General features: G+C 45.7%; 1 long non-coding RNA gene across 1 annotated transcript; it reads left to right on the top strand.

The window, feature by feature from the left end:
* The first annotated feature begins 236 nt into the window (after nucleotides 1–236).
* On the top strand, nucleotides 237–7,954 carry LOC140906366 (uncharacterized). The gene is made up of 3 exons (XR_012157087.2): nucleotides 237–404; nucleotides 1,039–1,226; nucleotides 5,909–7,954. It is a non-coding gene; the product is annotated as an uncharacterized LOC140906366 (long non-coding RNA).
* The last annotated feature ends 8,878 nt before the right edge of the window (nucleotides 7,955–16,832 follow it).

Genomic DNA, 16,832 nt, shown 5'->3' with positions numbered 1-16,832 from the left:
GACCAGGAGGCCATGCAGAGGCAGAGCCAAGGAGCGCTGTAGAGAGTAGGCACTGCAGGAAGTACCACCCAAGAGTCTCAGAATGATGGTATCCTGCAGCCCTCTGATTAGCCAGCTGCCCTATTTAACCCCAGGGGTTGTCCCAGGGAGTTGTCTGGGCAACCACACAAATTTTGGCTTCTTGCATTGCCAGACTTTGCATGATCTCCTGATCTCTGGTTTTTCTCCAGCCTGACTCTGACCCGGATTCCTGTCTCCTGATTCTAGCCTGGTACTACTTCTGGCCTCCGACTCCAGCCTGACTCTGACCCTGACTCCTGCCAGGAGCTGGCTCTTTTGATTCCTCCAACTCCTGCTTGATGACTACCGTCCCTGGTGGGCAGACTACAGCCCAGCTGTGACAGGTAGGCCTAACCACCTACATCCCAGTCCCCTACAGTGGTGGAGCAGGGAAATAAAACTGAGTTCCAGTTGAGCACCTTAATCACCAGACCAGCCTTGCTCTGATGGGTTGTGTTTTATGGACCACAGCCTTGTTAGCAGTATAACAATAATTTATATTGCATTGCCATCAAGTTGCAGACAGTGGTGTGCATTGCTATTACAGTCCATTTTTAACCTTTCAGATGGAAGTCAGAAGCTACCCACACACACACTTATCCTTCTTGCTTATTTTTTAATTTTGTTCAAGAAAAGTCCACTTTTATATATTCTACCTGTAATCCCTTCCTCCTGAAGACCCAGGAATAAAGTGCCCTCTAAATTTGTTATTCCATGAGTTGCCTTTTATTATTTTTAATTCTGTGTCAAAGCTATGTAGCCAGATGTAGGGAGCCAGGGTGGCTTCCCTCTGAATCAGAGGGTAAAGAGCCACCCTCTCAGCCTGAGTGGGCGGGGCCAGACCAAGTTTACTTCAATCCCCGGAAGGGGAGGGGTGGGACAGGAAGTACAAAGGGCAAGGCCCTTTGCCCAGTGTGGGCAGCACCAGGGAGGGAGACAGACACAGGCTGTTCCCTCTGGACCCTGCTGCTGACCCAGGAGAAACCTGACCTGGAGGAAGGACTGAGACGACCAGGACTGCCAGCCGCCGAGTACCCAGAGGACCTGGAGGGGCCAGGCTGTAACCCGGGCCAGCGTGAGCCTGATGCAGAGGGGGAGTTGGAGCTGCCAGCAGCGGAATACCCGGACAAGCTGGAGGGACTGGAGAGACCCGCTTGAGAGACTGGGTAGGAAGTAGCCCAGGGGCAGAACTGCACAGTGTGGTGGGTGTATTTGGTCAGCATGGCGCGGATGGTTCCCCGCTGACCCAGCGGCAGGACCATCTCCTCCCGCCACTGTCAGGGCTCTGGGCTGGAATGCAGAGGAGTTGGGTGGGACCGCGTTCCCCTACCCCGGCCAACCCGCCTTGGGTAGCAGAATCCCAAACGCCGCAGACCCGGGCTGGCGCCCCCCCTGCCCAAGGGGCGCGCCGCAGACCCGGGCCGGCACACCTTCTCTGCTAATTCCCCAGTGACCGAAAGGTGTGACTAAGGCCTGCCAGTGGGACAGTAGCTCTCCATCGCCCCCTGGAGGCTCGGTGTGGAGCCTGTCACACTGGAATATGAATATTTGCAGAAATTCTGAAGTCCTGCCCTGTTTCTTTTATCATTCAATGTAATGTTAACAGATGCTTTTAACATTTGGTAGATGACCCACAAAGTATAGGATGTTCACTTTGTATTTGTGCCTAGAGTTCCATATAAGTGCTGGGAAATTTTAAAAGAATAAATTAATTACTATCTCCCATAAGTCTTAGAATCTAACCTGTCAAAGAAAGTAGGGGGTAGAATTTTCTGATGCAGTATCTTAGTTTGGTCAAAACAACACTAACTTACATCGGATTCAAAAGTTCATCTACTGTGAAGTCAGACAAGCAGGTCATCAGATGCTACTATTATTATTTTATTAGTGGCCAATCGGATTGGGGCCAAACTGCTCCAAGCACTGTACAAAGATATGACAAGAAAATAGCCCCTGCCTCGGAGAGCTAACAGTCTATGTCTAAGATCAGACAACAGTTGGACATAACAGACATAGTAGGAGCACAAGGTAGCAATGAGATGATAAGCAGTGTCCAGAGCATTTCAGCTTTGCCTGCTGGTATTACCAGTTACCACTGAGTATTTTTCCCCACCTCAGGACAATCCAGTATTGGCACAAGATATGGACTCTCAGTTATAGGAACATCCAGCTTATTTATTGTTTCTCCTATACACTGAACTCTTTGAGCATCTCTCAGGTCCTACATGCATTTGGATTCTTCCATGATTCCCTGATGGGCCTGGGTGACCCCTTTGTTCTGTCTTCCTCAAAAGTTTTAGTATGCACCTGCCCACACACTATGCTATCATGATTTCCATGCAGGTCTAGCTCCACAGCAACTATCTCACAGGCCCTGCCATGCCAGCAGAACTGGTGTCCAATAGGCTACTCCCATTCAGTGGTGTTGTAACTGAGAGTAAAGCAGTTGTTTGTCACTTTAAATATGCATACCTCTTAAAGGCCATGACAATTTCATTAAAGGAGCAGTAAATCCATAAGCGGGTTAGTTGTAGTCTGAGTGTAACAGTGATGGGAAATGTCCTCCTGACTTTAAAAAAATCCAGCTGCGTTACACAGGTAAACACTTAATGAATAAAAAAAAATAGAAAAAACAAAGCAACTGCCGCTCACCAATCTTTTAGTGCCACTCCTAACACCAATGTTTTGTGCTCCCCCTGGTGGCTCTGAAGCAGTAGTTCAGTAAAACACTATTTCAAAAGCCACGGGAATCTGTTGGTTGTACTGGTGCACAAAGCACCGATATTTAGGCAAGAGAAGACCTAGTTGCATTAGCTGTTGACATTGTTGTCATTAAAGAAAAAAATCTGTAAGCATCTATACAACAATGAAGCTATGAGAAATAAGCAGCATGGAGTTATAAAGAACAAATCATGCCCATTAACCTAATCACTGTTCATCGCATGACAAGATTAGTGAGAAAAAGAGATGCAGTTTATTCATATTTGCAATAGAACCTTAAGTGTAAAAACAGAACAGTAACGAAAGTCAATGTATCTATTTGAGGGGGTAAGGGGTCTTCGGGGGATGTCACAGATATCAGTTTAAAATGTGTTTTATTGAACAATCGTATTAATGATCATTCTAGAAGAAGAGAAATAGAAAGCTAATTAAATTCACAGCTGATATTAACTCAGGAGGTGTTGCCACTACTAGTGAGGACAGATTTCAGAGTAACAGCCGACAGCCCCGCAACCTGAAGCAAATACTCACCAACAACCACATACCACACAACAGAACCACTAACCCAGGAACTTATCCTTGCAACAAAGCCCGTTGCCAATTGTGCCCACATATCTATTCAGCGGACACCATCACAGGGCCTAATAACATCAGCCACACTATCAGAGGCTCGTTCACCTGCACATCCACCAATGTGATATATGCCATCATGTGCCAGCAATGCCCCTCTGCCATGTACATTGGTCAAACTGGACAGTCTCTACGTAAAAGAATAAATGGACACAAATCAGATGTCAAGAATTATAACATTCATAAACCAGTCGGAGAACACTTCAATCTCTCTGGTCACGCAATCACAGACATGAAGGTCGCTATCTTAAAACAAAAAAACTTCAAATCCAGACTCCAGCGAGAAACTGCTGAATTGGAATTCATTTGCAAATTGGATACTATTAATTTAGGCTTAAATAGAGACTGGGAGTGGCTAAGTCATTATGCAAGGTAGCCTATTTCCTCTTGTTTTTTCCTACCCCCTCCCCAGATGTTCTGGTTTAACTTGGATTTAAACTTGGAGAGTGGTCAGTTTGGATGAGCTATTACCAGCAGGAGAGTGAGTTTGTGTGTGTATGGGGGTCGGGGGGATGTGAGAAAACCTGGATTTGTGCTGGAAATGGCCCACCTTAATTATCATGCACATTGTAGGGAGAATGGTCACTTTGGATGAGCTATTACCAGCAGGATAGTGAGTTTGTGTGTGTGGTTTTTGGGAGGGGGGTGAGGGGGTGAGAGAACCTGGATTTGTGCAGGAAATGGCCCAACTTGATTATCATGCACATTGTGTAAAGAGTTGTCACTTTGGATGGGCTATCACCAGCAGGAGAGTGAATTTGTGTGGAGGGGTGGAGGGTGAGAAAACCTGGATTTGTGCTGGAAATGGCCCAACCTGATGATCACTTTAGATAAGCTATTACCAGCAGGACAGTGGGGTGGGAGGAGGTATTGTTTCATATTCTCTGTGTATATATAAAGTCTGCTGCAGTTTCCAGGGTATGCATCCGATGAAGTGAGCTGTAGCTCACGAAAGCTCATGCTCAAATAAATTGGTTAGTCTCTAAGGTGCCACAAGTACTCCTTTTCTTTTAGTGAGGACAGAGCTAATAGAAATTCAATTAAACTCTGGGCTCTCATAGTAAGCCCTTCTCCATTGCGTCTGAGCATTTTATAGGTGAGAAATATAGTTTGAAAATAAGATAGAATTAGATCCAGACTGGGAAAATTCATACAGGGGAAACTGATCTGAAACAGGAATTTTATTCAATGGAAAGGGAGATGGAGGATGGTAATGAATAAATTAGGTGTGAGTTTGCAGTGCAATGTGCTAGAGGGAAAAGCCAATGTAATAATGAGTTGCATGCACCTGGAGATATTAAGTGATGCAGAAAAGATTAAAAGAACTAAATGGGCCAAATTCAGTCCATTGATTTCACTGGGCTCTCTGTTTGCCTTAAACCTTACTCCTGCTAATGGGCAAGAGGGACTTAGCCCCAGATTTTTAAAGGTATTTCTGCATTGCTCCACTCAGTTTGTAAGACCTACATGACATAGATGTCTAAATCCCATTTTCAGGCTCCTAAGTGCCTAAACGACACATTTTTTAAGGTGTGTAACTGCCACTGATTTCAAGTTAGGCACCTAACACCCCATTGTCTCCACAGCAGCACGTTCCTTATGCAGGATCAGATCCCTTGTGCTGCCCATCACTCTTTATCTTGCACTTATAAATACATCATTCAGCACTTGCTCTGTGCAGGATTAAGTTCTACAGTGGGTAGTAATTTCATGATAAATCATTATCAGTTGGGTCAGACATTAATTTTTAATTTCATCGCAGCCTTTTCAGTTCTGATTGAAAGCTCTTCATACCCTTGGCTTCATACCTGTCTCTAATGACATGGAATGGTGAACAGCTTTCTGTAGGTCTTGCAATTCCGTATGTATTAATCATGTTTATTACTGTAGTGCCAAGGGACCAATCGAGATTGGGTTCCCATTGTGCGAGGCACCATACATACACATCCATAGGTATTTACTCTTTATTTGAAGCAAAGCACTTCTCTGTCTTTAACACTTTGCTGCTGCTGCATGGATCAGTGTATCTTTTACATGGAAGCCTCTCTTTTTGTTGTTTTATTATCATTATTCTATTTTCAAAGGCTATTCCATTTAAATATAAATTGTAGTATGTGGGAAATCTCAGGGTCTTCTCGTTCAGCCACTGCCTCATTGTAGTTACAATGATGCTTACCTGTTTCCCAGGATTATTGTATATCCTAATTCATTATTGTTTGTAAAGTGCTGTGAGATCCTCCAATGAAAGATACCATATAAGTGCAAAGCACTGTGATGATCATGAATAAACTATACAGGTGACAGTTCAGTCTAATATAAAAACTTGTCTCTTAGCACTTCCATGAAAAGGGATACAACACAAAATCATTTCCTTATTATTTCTCTGGCTGAAACTCATTATGGCTTTCACACTTCTTAATCAATACTTTAAAGTCCTTCTGTTTTATAGAACAGTTCATCAATATTTTATGTTTTAATAATTTATGTTTTATCACAGAACCAGATGGAGCCCTGCAGCATGTTCATCCTCAAGACACCGGAGCAAGGAGGGGAGGACAACTGGAATCACAGTCACCTGGGCTTAGAAGCACACAATTTCCAACCTCCTATCCATCTGTATGGCTCTGTTTTGGATTCAACACCTGTATACAGTCACTGAGATGCCAGTAGTGATGCAGTGATCCTATTACCCTCCAATAGCAACAGATAAAACCTGCACATTTGAAGATAAGCGCTGGCTACGGTATGGAAGAGAGGCTTCTGCAGTGATGACTTCCTCCTAGCAGAGAAGAATGGTCAGGTGTCCATGTTGATGTTTTCAGAGCTCTCCGTAGTCTTTGACAATACTGACCAGGTGTCCCATTAATTCCCCCATGGACTCTGGCTGGGATGAAAGGTGTCACTCAGAACTTCCATTCCTTCCTCTTTGTGAGATCATGAAGGCTCTCATGTGTAGGGTTTGGCGAAGCTCTCTCATCTCCTCTCTTGTTTAACATATATAGCCCTGTCACCGGGTGACCCTGGCTCTATAAGAGGGATCAGGGCCATTGCACCTGTGCTTTATCAGCACATTCCAATTTGGCCAGTTGACTGGGCTTAAAAGAGGGCAGCTGAGCCCTAGGGGAGAAGAGACCCAGGGAGTTTGGGCTTGGGTCAGTCAGGAGCAGAACAGGAGGAAGAGCTGCCAGAGCCAAGAGACTGATTGTGGTTCCTTGGAGAAGGATGAAGGCAGGAGAGCAGTAAGAGAGCTTTGCTGACGGGCGTCCCCAAGACAGAGAGACGGACCCAGACTGCTCTAGAGAGGACTGAAGGCAGGAGGAGAAGTGGTAGAGGGAATTGCCTGCTGGTTCTAAGCCCAGCAGCTGGAGCCAAGGGTCAGAGAGGGCTGAAGGCAGGGAAGCAATGGAGGAGCTTACCTGCTGATTTCTCCAGGGCCAGGGAGCTGGACTCAGAGGAACCATGAGAGAGCTGGGGGAGTGAGATATGTTCCCCGCAAGGATGCTCTCCAACTGGAAGGGCTGAGGTGATCCAGGGGCAGAGACACAGAAGACTGACAGAGGCCAAGCAGGGTCAAAGGCAGTGGGGTGTGGTATGTGGGGCATCATGGGAGAAGACATCAGGTGATCTTAATGACTATTTGCACTGGAGTTCTGAATGGATTTTATGTTGGGCCTGTTATGACCAATTTTGCATTAGTTTTTATTTTAAATAAACCTGCCCCAAAGAGAGGTAGTATGGAGAGAGTAGAACCTGAAGTGATGTTACTGGGCTACCTGAGGGGAAACTGAGGCATGGCACATGTGTCATGCCTCTCATGCCATGTCTTGCTGCAGGGGTGTGCCCAGGCTGGAATGACAGGCCCCAATTAAGGAAAGTACTTAAGCCCCCACCTCTCTCTCTCTCTCTCTCTGCAAGGAAGCATTTAACCACATGCTTAACGTTAAGCGTGTGCTTAAATACTCTCCTGCTGAGGGATGTGTTCCTGAACTGAGGCCTATGTGAGGCTGCTGGAGATGGTAAGCCAACATAGGCTGAGGTGCCATCAGTGTGCAGATCACACAGCTTCATATCTCCTCAGACTCAGATGGCATAACATCAGCACTTTCCCAGTGCCCTAGCCAAGACTGCACCTGGATGAAATGGACTTTGCTGAAAGTCAGTTCAGACAAGATGGAGCTGATGCCAGTAGGCTGGGGAAAGATTTTGAAGGCCTGGCAGGGCAATTTCTGTATTCATTATTCCCTGCCCTTTGCCTGAAGAGTTTTTAATTTGGGGTTGCTCTTGGGTCCACAGCTGGCTCAGGAATCCCAGAGAGCTCTGGTGGCTAAGAGCCCTTTCTCTCCTCTGCATCTGGCTAGGCATTGTGACCTTCCCTTTCAGATCCATCCATGGTAATCCATGCCCTCTTGATTTCTAGACTGGATTACTGTGCTGCTTGGCTGGTAGATACTACTGTTGCCATACAGTTGGGTGGTGGTAGCCAATGAGAAAATATTACACCAGTGCTCAGCATATGTGTACTGTTGATGCTTAACTAATAAAGAAGACAATGCACTGGCTTCATATTCACTTCTGCTTGCAATTCAAGGTGTTTAGTTTGGTTTATACAGCCCTCTGGAGCTATCTGAGTCAATCACCACTCAGCCTCTAATGCTCCATGGCAATGATATGCTTGCTCCAATGGTCTCTGGTTTTCAGTGTTGTTGGGCTGGTGACAGGGTGTTCTCAGTGCAGCTTCCTCCATTAAGTAATTTGCTCTGCTGGCTTGATCTGACAGAGACCAAGTTTCTGTTGGCCTTGAATAGAGTCCACACTCTGTCTCTTTTTCTCCATTGTTTGCTTGAAGGCCATGCTGTGGGAATGGTGGGAAAAGATTGCTTGTTTGTGGTGATTGTCCGTTTTATCTTTTGCCATTGATAAGAGGAATGTCAGTATACAAGTACAAGGGTGCATTTTATTAATGTTATAACTCAATACATGGAAAAGGTGAGGGCCAATGAGGGGAAAGGATTGGTCATACCCAAGAACTGCTCTCCTTCAGAGTGGGAATGAGAGAGGTAGAGTGATTGTGAGAAGTAGAGTGGGCTCACAAAGTGAAAGGGAGGGAGTGGAGAAACAGAATGGAAGGAACGAGACACTGACTGTGAGAAGGGAGGGCATGCAAGAGGGGAGGGGTAAGACAAGAGAACTGAAGGCACAGGAGAAGGAGAGAACACACCACAGGGAAATAGAGGTTGGAGAGAGAGAGAAGGAAAAAGACTGGCCAATTTAACACCACAGGAAAGTCAGACTGAATGAGAGCCCTGTACATTATAGAGCAGATGTAATGGAAAAGTAGAGTGAAGAAAAGGAAGAATGAAAGCAAGGGAGACAGGGTAAGTGCATTATATTTATTTTACAGTGTGGAGAGTCTTCTGCCAAACGCCCATAGAGAAAGGGAATGGGCATAATTCTGGCAAATGGGAGGGGTCAGACTGGGTGACTGCTTACACTCCCCATCCCTGGCCTGTGCTACTTCCCAGCCTTAGCACCTGAAACCTTCTCCAGCCTTTGAACGACTGTTCCTCCTGATTCCCAGCCCCCTGCTATACCTCTCCCTCTCCACCAGAAATTTTCTAAGCACGAGGCCAGGCTGTACAATTTAACCCCCTAATTTATATGCACACTTAAATTCACAGCTGCTTCTCATCCCTAGAGCAGTTTCCTTTAAGTCTGCTTTGAGGCACTTCAGTGGGGCAATATGAGGATGCTTGTACTGCCATCACCCATTCTAAACCTCTTCCATGGAAAAACCAAGGATTTCAGGCTCCAAAGCTGCTAATATACCTCAATCCTGACGGACCACAGCCCCTGCTATTCCTTTCTAGGATTCTTTTAAGCAGAGACAGCCAGACAAAAACTGTGTGGACAAGGAGGATGAGCTGTGGCTCATTGTGTATTGTGAACTCATGCAGGATTTGATCAGCTCTCCAACCGTGAGCCCAGCCCTCTAGCTCCTGGTATTACCTGTGCCTGTAACCACTTTGTTGGAGCAGCACCCTCGTGTGAGCCTCCAGGGCGTAACTCTCCCAACTGCAAGTCTCCATGGCTATGTCTCTTCTCTGTGAGGTCCAGAGCAAAGATGCTTTAGCTCTCCAGGCAAAGCCCCCTGTGTTTGGTTTGTTCCCGATTACTGTAGAACCTTAAAACCCCATGCCTGTTTGGGGGTTTTAAGGTTCTACAGTAATTGGGAACAAACCAAACACAACTCAAAAACAAGGTCACCCCAGGAGTCTTTGGGGGGCACCACCCTTCTATTCAGGGCTTATCTTTCAAACCATCCATGTTTCTGCTGATTGTTTCCCCCCAGGGTTTGGTCATCTCTTCCAGGAGGGCTGATGCAGCTGGTAAGCAAGTGCTGTATCAGGGCTGTAATGAGTCTTTTCTCCCAACAAGCAGAGTTCTGTCCTTCTTCATCAGCCCCAAACTGGGCTAGTTCTCAACCTTTAGCACTCCTCTCCATGTCTGGCATTGGCCACAGGTGTAACAGGGCAGGGTCACCTGGGTCCACAGGCTTTCTTTCTCTCTCTCATTTCAGGTGGCTAATCTGCCACATCACATTTGTGCTTCCCATTCAGCAGATCCATTCCATTCAACAAATCACTTCAAAGCATACGGGTTATTGAGCTCGGCAGAGCAACAGAACTAAAGAAGAACTTCTCTCCTCAACCACTGACTGAGCCTCATTGCAGTCCAAAAAACATGAGGCTAGTCAGAAACTGACATGGTTTGACAAGCTTTACTTCTGCAGCATTTCCTTTGTTTAAAACCCTGTTGATTATTTTTCCTTCTAAATCCTGGGATGATTTCCAACTTTACACCCACAGAATGATTCATTTGACTTCTGAATAGTCTGAAGTGTTATGGAATCCCCTCCCAACTCAGGAAAAAAATGGCATCTTGATTTCCTGTTTCTGAAAGTTAAGGATGTACTCAAGCTTGATAGAGGTTCCCTCCTGCTCAGTGGAGAGTTTATTAACATGTGGTAATTGAAGTCAGTGTTCAATTCAGACTTAATAATACAGACATTTCCCAGTTCCCATGAGATCTGCCATTCTAGAGGCAGATGACAGCAATGCTATTTGAGAAAACTGAGGGTAAGTGTACGCAAATCCCTACGTCATTCAGATTAGCCCATGTGAATTCTTCTAGGTTTGATTCACAAAAGCACAGGGAGAAACCCATATAGGCTCAGGCTTCACCCTTCTACCAGAGGGGGAATGGCACAGTAGCACTCCGGGACATTCTGTTGTCCCATCTGATGTAGCTTCATCCATAAAAAGACACTTCCAAAAGGGTTGCTTTGGCCTGGGGGAAAGGAATCTCAGCTGACTGAAAAGGTTCATAGCCATGCCTGGGAAAGAGGTGCTACCTCTTTATTGGTTACCTACTGCTGATGTGTTTGGCGGTGGACAATACACAATAACACTCCCTGCCCCAAAGAGCTTACAGTCAAAGTTTGGGTGCTTCTATGACTAGGCTTTTAAAAAAAAATCTCCCTGGCAACAGAAATTCACAGCTTAATGATCACAGTGAGTGTGTTGCTTAAATCTATTTATAGAGGTGTATGGGAAACACAATTAAGGAGATAGACAGTATGTTAATGGGGAACAGTTTAGCTATTCAATTTCTATAATCCAGCACCAAGGCACAAGGGCCTGTTGAGGAAGAAAAGGGTCACTAGTGGAATGAAGGGTGGTAAATTTCAGAGATAGTCAGGTGATGTACGTCTATCCCAGGCCCCTCTCTCAGAAGAGATCCAGCCCATAGTAAACATTTGACACACTCCCTCGGTCTTGCAATTTCCTCCCTGAACTTTTCAAGTTTCCACACAACTTGTTTCTAAAATTAATCCCTGTTCTCCTGTTAGTGGGAGTTATTCACACACACTGAGGAAACAATGGTCCCCTCAGAGAGGAAGAAATCTAATGAGGAGATTCATAGACTTTATGGCCAGAAGGGACCATCGTGATCATCTAGTCTGACCTCCTGAACATCGCAGGCCACAGAACTTCATCCACCTCCTTCTGTAATAGACCCATAGCCGCTGCCTGAGTTACTGAAGTCCTCAAATACTTCAATTTACAGAGTCCACCATTTACTCTAGTTTAAACTGGCAAGTTAGCTGTGTCCCGTGCTGCAAAGGAAGGCAAAAAAGAGCCCAAGTGACTTAAGTGCATAAATTCCATTGACTATCTATGGGACTTGTACATCTAAATCCCCTAGGTGCTTGTGAAAATCACCTCCCTAAACTATAGTAAGTGAGCTCGTAAGTGACCAGGACATTTTGTTTTTAAATATTGAAAATAATTTTAAAGAAACTAGGCCACAAGGAATCCCCTCTAGACAAGAGAAAGTTTCTCATTCTCTGTGAAACTTTCAGTCCTTAAATTCTCTGCTGAGACTATAAACAAAGAGGGCCCCTTGTTACAAAATAAGATAGGGGTTTTTTTGTGTGAGAGACATGGAGGATTCCCAGTTCATTTCACACAGGGCACTGAACAGCTGGCAGGTGCCGATAACTTCAGTTAACTACCAATGAGGGCAAAAATTCCAACCATCAAACCTAGAGGTAAATGTGTAGGGCACACCCTCATGGTTATAGTAACTGGCTGCTTCATTCAATATAACCTAAGACACTCTCCACTCCCATTCCTCTGGCTTTAAAGCGTCTGTGACTGTAAGAGGGGATGAAGACCAAGGAGGGATCATCCCAGGAGAAAGATGAGAGGTACATAAGTTAAGGGGACCTCAGGGGAGAAAAAGAAATGAGACCCAGAGGGGGAGAGAGAAAAGGAAGTGACTTTGGGGATGGGAGTGGAGGAGCGGGGGAGTGAATGAAACAAAATAACGAGAGACAGAGGAATATAGCAGAAAGGAAATGGAACTGGACAGAGACACTTCAACCAATCCAGCCTCCTCTTCATATGCTGCCTGTGTTCAGAATGGGCTTCTGGCCACAGGGTCATCAGTACAACAAGCGTGCTTTCCCCTCCAACTTCACTCATGGTGGGTGCAGGCTCTTCAACCAAACTGAAGGCACCCCTCTTACCACTGCACATGGGCCAGGGTCTTCTGTCAGTCCTGATGGACAATAAGTGGCCATTACAAGACGATGCATGTTAGAGCAGCCCTGAAGCTGCTCTAATTTGGGCCAGGTCTGAATTACCAACATCATCCTTGGATGGAAGCTGCTATAGAACTGTAAAACATTATTCTTTCAATGGCGAACACAGTAGGCACTGCTCTGAGGCACACTGAGTTTTGTCTTCCACACCTCTGTACCACGTCCGGACTGGCAAATTTTGCTTTGGGGGTGTGGTCTTGTCTTGAGTCTTTGGGCTAGACACATTCAGATTTCACCCTCTCCCATGATGTCTGTGACAGCCTGTCCACTTCCGCTGTGCTGCAGTGAGCTACGCAGGAGATGGGAGAGCAGTACCATTGCCTGCTGCTAGGAGGAAGCAGTAATTTAGCACAGCATATGTCTCTCTTACTGACAGCCACATGCAGGGACATCCTCTTGGTGGCAGAACTTCAAGGTGCTTCTGTGAGCTCTTTTTAGAGCTCCCCTTGTAAACTCAGGAGAGGCAGGGGATGGAGAGAGTATGAAGGAGAAGTAGAGATTGAAATGGAAATGAGATGTAGAGAGAGAGACAGAGGGGAGGAAATCATAGGAGAGAAAATGGATAAAAGAAGAAAAAAATGAAAATGGGAGATGGAAGGTGAGAACTGGTGAAAGGAATAAAGAAATGACAGAAAGGAAATAGCAGGAATAAGAAGATAAGAATGGCCATACTGGGTCAGACCAAATGTGGCCAATGCCAGGGGCACTAGAGAGAATGAATAGAACAGGTAGTCATCAAGTGATCCATCCCCTTTAAGGTTAGGAGTATATTTATTTTATCATTCACCTACAGTTTCTCTTTTTGCCTTGTCACAAAGAAAAGGTGAGGGGGTGTCAAGTGGAAGTGCTGGAGTGGGAGTGGAGAATCTGAGCTGATCCTGGCCTGGTTGGCAACAGGGTGCTCCTCAGGTCCCAGGTACTGGTTTGGGTGCATGCCTGTAGTTTTTCCCCTGAAGAGAAGGATGTCTGCTGGAGTAGGGTGTGCTGTGTGAATATTTATACAGCCAGGGGTGTTTGCTGGGGATGTGTGTGTTCTGGGAAGTGATAACATAATTAGCACTTTTGAGAAATAAATCAACAGCAGACAAGCCTTCTCCCAGGTGCCAAGAATGTGGTGCCCCTGTATAAATGTCAAGGACAGAATTTTAAATATGTCACCTCTGCCCCTGGTCCTAGCTTCCTTATTTATAACCTGTTTCCATCGCGGTACTATCTCAAGAGGCTCTGGCACTCATCTCCCTGAGACTTTCCTTCACACCAGCCAATTTGACAGTGTAATTTACTGTACGCCCCTCACACATATCTCCAGGGCCTGAGAAAATGTAGATAAGCAAAGTAAATGGCTAGGAAACAACATGGGCAGAGGGTAACAGGAGCGGGGGGGGGGGCGGATGGACAGGACTTCTAAACCTTCCTGAGACAAGTTGAAAGTTGATTTCCTTCCCCTGCTGTCCCTTTGTTATAGGAGCAGCCACTGACGCCAATGGCCATGGAAGTTATAAAGCTGTCAGCAGACGTTTAAGCATGTTAAACAGATACTGAAATATAAGAGGATTAAAAATTCAGAAGGCGGGTGTATCCAATCAGAAAGAAAGCCACCCCTCAGCTCTGAAGTCCTGGAATACTGCATTGCCCATGAGGATCACACCCACCTTGCGGGGGTCTCCCTGGGTTCCAGAATCCCTGATGAAGGGCCAGCTTGTGCCTGAAAAGCACTGTATTGGGTTGGGAGTGATGTAGATTCTCTCACCCCTGGGGGAGCCCAGGTAGGAATTGCCTTCCAGAAGCATGATCGCTCCTGAAATGTACAGGCATGTAGGTGAGGTGTGCACACTGCCGAGGGTTACCATCCATCAGCAGCTATTGTGAGGATATGCTGTATTTCAATAGTGAGTTTGTGCCTCAGTGCAGACTGTTAGGTGTGGGCTGCCCGATGCAGTCTCCAGGGACTGACTCTGTATGGCCTGGCCTGGCTGCTGAAGGCCAGGATGGGAGGAGCGTCAGGCACAGAATCTCCTCAGGCAGCTGGTTATGTTCTGGAAAGAGAGACAGCAGCACAGCCATGGAGGATCAAGAAAGCGCAATGAGAAGAAGGAAGTCATGTGGAGATGGGAGTCTGTCTGAGAAGAATCGGGGTCCACCCTGCAAGGCTTGCAAGGTTCAGTTGAGTCCTTAAGTGTACATCTTGCTGTGAAGAAAAACCCAAAGCAACAAGGCCCAGAGTCCAGGTCAATTGACTTGGGCTCGCTGGCTTCAGGCTGTGGAGGTAAAAATAGGAGTGTAGATGTTCCAGCTCAGACTGAACACTACCCTCTTGCTAGCCTTCAGAGCCTGGGCCCCAGCCCAAGCTGGAACATCTACAGTGCTATTTTTAGCCCCACCGCCCAAGCCCTGCAAGCCCTGGTCAGTTGACCCAGGTGCTGAGACTTGGTGCTGTAGGTCTTTTATTTCAGTGTAGGCACACTCTAAGTGTCATGAAAAATGTCTCTGAGCAGCTTGCAAGGCCTACATGAATTCCTGTTATTTCAACATTTTTGAAAAGCTAAGGAAATTCCCAGGCAAAAATTGTCATAAACCAGGAGTTAAGGTTGAAAGACTCAGTAATATTTTCCAAAGCATATAATGATTTAGGAGCCTAAGTCCCTTTCAATGTCAATGGGATTTAGTGTCGTAAATGCCAAAGTCACTTTTTAAAATGGGACATAGCCATCTAAATCACTTAGGTGTTTCTTAAAAATGTTACCCTCTATTCTTTTACTTCAGGCCAAAATACTATTAGAGCACTGTCGTTTTCTCAAAAACCCTGTCAGGAATTAGAGTCTGCAGCTGAACCTGAGACCAACAAATTGACCTACAGCCAAACCCCCGATTGACCAGACCCTCCCCTCCCCACAACTGACTAGATTCTGACTCTGGCTGCCATTGCTACAACCACTAGGCATGACTACCCACTTTCCAGTCCACGACAGCTCCAAATGTTAAAAAACCGGCAGTTCACTTTTATATCTTGAGTGTTGTGAACTCTGGGCACAATACAAGATGTTTAGCTTCCACTGGATTTTTGTTTTTTTTTCCTTAAGCATTGTCCTTTCTCAGAGTTTTATGGAAGTTAACAGAATTTATATTCTTCAGCTGGTAACTAAACACCCATCTGCCACAGCACTAGGTGGTCTATACATCAGTAAAATAGATAAATACAACAGGCCTGATTCTCCAGTGTATTGAGGGGAAAGCCAACAGATCATCCAGCCACTGAACAATTCACCTTGCATAGAGGTATCCTCAGATGGTATGGATCTCCATACCACTCCACAGAGTCGCTCCTAGACTGCACCATTCCCTCCACCCTATGACCAATACAAGGAACATGACTAGACTATCCTTGCACCCTGGTGATCCCTGGCTTTTGGAGCAGCCCCTTGGAAACATAGGGAGACAACACAATTTAGAGCAGCCCTTAGGCTACTCCAAGTTGCACCAGGGGACCAGCCTGCAGGAAGATGAGCCCAGGATCAAGGGAGTGCAGGTGGCTGAATGCCACCTTTTAGACGTTCATACCCTTTCTATGCTGAGAGCAGTGCTCCCCAGCTGCAGCTCAAATATTAATGTCTGATAGAATGGAGCTATTTCTAATGGTGTTCATGGGGCAGAGCCTCAGCTAATATAAACTCTCACAGTTCCATCAATTTCAGCGGAGCTATGACAATTCTCACCCCCCTCCCCCTGAGGATCTGTGTCCACATCTCTAATCTAAGCTTGTGTTGACTCCGGGGCTGCTGCTGTCTCCTTCCAACTCCTTGCTATGACCTACTCCTGTGAACTTTAGCATCATAACCAGATCCGGCAAACTATCAGTGTGATTGGTGAGATACTAAAACAATTGTGGAGGAAAGAGCTGCTGTAGTTTTTAGAGAGTTTCCTAGTAACTCTTGTGCTGGAAGGTCAGACGATGTGAGAGTGGTAGCTGAATCCAATGTAGGATATATCTACGCTGCAAAAAAAAGGTGTGTTCTTAACCCAGGTTAGCTAACCTGTCTTAGATAACTCATATTAAAATATCCGTGAAGACACAGTAACTCTGCTTTTAACTCAGATTAGCAGCTTGCGTTCAATCCCTGGTTGTCCTTTAGGCTTCAATGCAAATTGTTAACCCTTGTTAAAAATTGAGTTTGAGTCCTCACTGCTGTTTAACCTGACTTAGCTAATATGAGTTAGCCAACATGGTTTAAGAACATGCCTTTTTCTTTTTTAAAGA

Source organism: Lepidochelys kempii, chromosome 1 (genome assembly GCF_965140285.1).
Source record: "Lepidochelys kempii isolate rLepKem1 chromosome 1, rLepKem1.hap1, whole genome shotgun sequence".
Lineage (NCBI taxonomy): Eukaryota > Metazoa > Chordata > Testudines > Cheloniidae > Lepidochelys > Lepidochelys kempii.
Note: the sequence above shows the minus strand (reverse complement) of the source record. Positions and strands in the feature narration are given on the sequence as shown.